This window comes from Mus caroli, unplaced genomic scaffold (genome assembly GCF_978045245.1).
Source record: "Mus caroli unplaced genomic scaffold, Mus_caroli_1 scaffold_4, whole genome shotgun sequence".
Taxonomy (NCBI): domain Eukaryota; kingdom Metazoa; phylum Chordata; class Mammalia; order Rodentia; family Muridae; genus Mus; species Mus caroli.
Window position 1 is genome coordinate 103,297,718 of NW_028227259.1, and position 2,432 is coordinate 103,300,149.

The window sequence follows — 2,432 nt, forward strand, 5'->3', positions numbered from 1 at the left end:
AAGAGATCATGATTTTGGAAGAATCTTTTTGGGGGGAGTCAATAAAATCAAATGCTTATTGAGTGCCAGTTATATGCAAAGTACTAGTCATGGCGCTTGGAACACATCAGAGCAGAACACAAGGAACCCCGTCCTAGAGGCGTATACAGGTTATGGTATATTATCACTTTACCTATGCACTTCTTGTGACCTTGGGAAAGTCACTGTGCCTCTGCCCAATAGAAGAATAAGAAGGTTGGCTCAGTGAACATTGATCTTGGTGTACTGCGGAAAGTGAACAGGACACTCATCCTAACCACACAGACCACAAAGAGGGCTTGATATTGTAGAGTGTGGAGAAGGGAGGGAAGACTGAGCCATGCTGCTTGCTGGCTCCAGGATCTTCTGCTGCTGTCATGTGGTGGTGGCCTCATGGGCCAGATCCTTGTCCTTCTCTGTAGCTGCCAGCACAGTCTCCTTTGCTGTCTCTTTGGTCTCTATTGATGTCTCTACAGGGTTTTAGAAGGGGCCTCATCATGTAGTTTGGCCAAGATGTACTCAAAGCCCTTCACAGTCTTGATCACAATGCTTATGAAGCTGGCAAGACCAAATCCCTGGGCTCCTCTGGAGACATCAAATAAGCTAGAGGAGACTCAGGCTTGCCAAGGGATTTCAGTCCAACAGCTGTCATTAGAGGTCTCACAGTAAATGCAGTGTTTCTCCACAACCACCAGTGGGGTGGGGTGTGGTTTCTGTTCCAGGTAAAGCTGGTCATGGTCTAAGTCTGTGGGCCCTCAACAGATTCTTCCAGGATGTGGTCCAAGTGAGCAATGCTGACAGTCACTCTGCCCAACATGGCATCATTAGTCATTTTGGTCTTGGTCAGGAGTCTCTGAGACAGAGGTTTCTGGTCAAGGGTCACCTCAGGTGCACTATGTCTTCACTTAAAACATGTTTGATATAGGGATTCAGGTACCATCGCCAGAAGTCAGTGAACGATTGGTTTTAGGAACTTCAGAGTACTCTGTGGCCCAAGAAATGATTCACTGTCAATCAGGCCAGACAGGCTCAGCACCCGTACTGCATCAGAGTGCAGAGCCTGGAGGGGTATTACTCTCCAGGCTCACAGCTAAGTCACCCATGTGTCCTTCCCAGGTCACTAATGCTGCTGTGAGGGGCTATGAATCTTTCCCCACCAAAGAGTATTTAACACTATTTAAACTATAAGATATGAAAGGATAAGAAAAACCATAGACTAAAAATATGACATAAACATACTTTTGTAATTCATATTATCAAAATTGGATGATCCTTACAACTTCACATTTGCTGGTGCTTCCATTGCCTGTTTGACCTGATGCACCCTCACAGTACATGTGATGGACCAAAAATGAACAAGACGTAGTTACATGCTGTGCTTCTTGTTCATAGCACTCCACTAAAATACAAAATGGCATCAAATAAAAAGTAAGGTCCTCATAATTCATGGCTATGAAATAAGTGATTCATACAAATAAAAATGTGAAGATAATAAACATATGTTGGTGAAAGGAAACGTTCACCAGGAATGGTCTTCCTAGTGGCCTGTAGTTCTTCAGAGGTAGCATTTGACATTGGTATTTGACATTCATAATGAAAGAGCTATAATTCTGTGATAAAAGAGTGTTCACCCAGTGGGAGTCTACAGGGATTCTGCAAGTTTCTTATATTTCCCAATGTTCCTGGCAGATAAGTAGGCCCAAGGACGCCTTACTCGTGAGAAGAGAATGGGACAGAGGACTCATCGTTGTCAGAGTAAGCATGGCAAGCTGGCAGCTGATGGGCAGCTGGTCATTTACAGCATCCTTCCACATGTCATCTGACCTCACTGGATCCTGAAAACAAACCGTGAGGCAGCCCGTTCTTTCTATGTTATAATCACCAACTCCTAGAAGCTGAACAAATTCTCCAAGGAAAACCCTAACTCCAAAGCACACACACACACACTTCACAACCTCACAGTAAGTAATGTGTTAGTCTGTGAGACAGATGAAGAAAGCATCCCTTGGAAAGATGGAGTATTTTTTAACGGTAAGTTTTTGCCTTCTTAAGAAAAGTAAAATTATATATACAAATTTGGGAAACAAATTTGCTCCAAACAAGAAAAAAAAAGTCAGCACAAATTACAAACAAATGAAGGCAAAAATTAAAACTTACAACATTACAAAAATATAGAAAGTAGAAAAAATTTAGGGATTGTGAGATTACTCAGTGGGTCTCTTGCCACCACACCTAAAGACCTGAGTTTCATCGCCGCAATGCACATGAAAGAATAGACTACGGCAATGCAGGTGGGGATACAAGGGCTGCTTGCCGGAGAGCACACACACATAAAATAAAAATATTCACAAAATACAAAGTTCAAGACAGTTGCATGAAGTAGCTGTTGACCCCTCTGTTATGGTTTTCTCTAT

The 2,432-nt window shown here is 42.8% G+C and overlaps 1 pseudogene; it reads right to left on the reverse strand.

Moving 5' to 3' along the window:
- Positions 1 to 291: 291 nt before the first annotated feature.
- Positions 292 to 1,832, reverse strand: LOC110294900 (PRELI domain-containing protein 1, mitochondrial pseudogene; annotated as a pseudogene).
- Between the last annotated feature and the right edge of the window lie 600 nt (positions 1,833 to 2,432).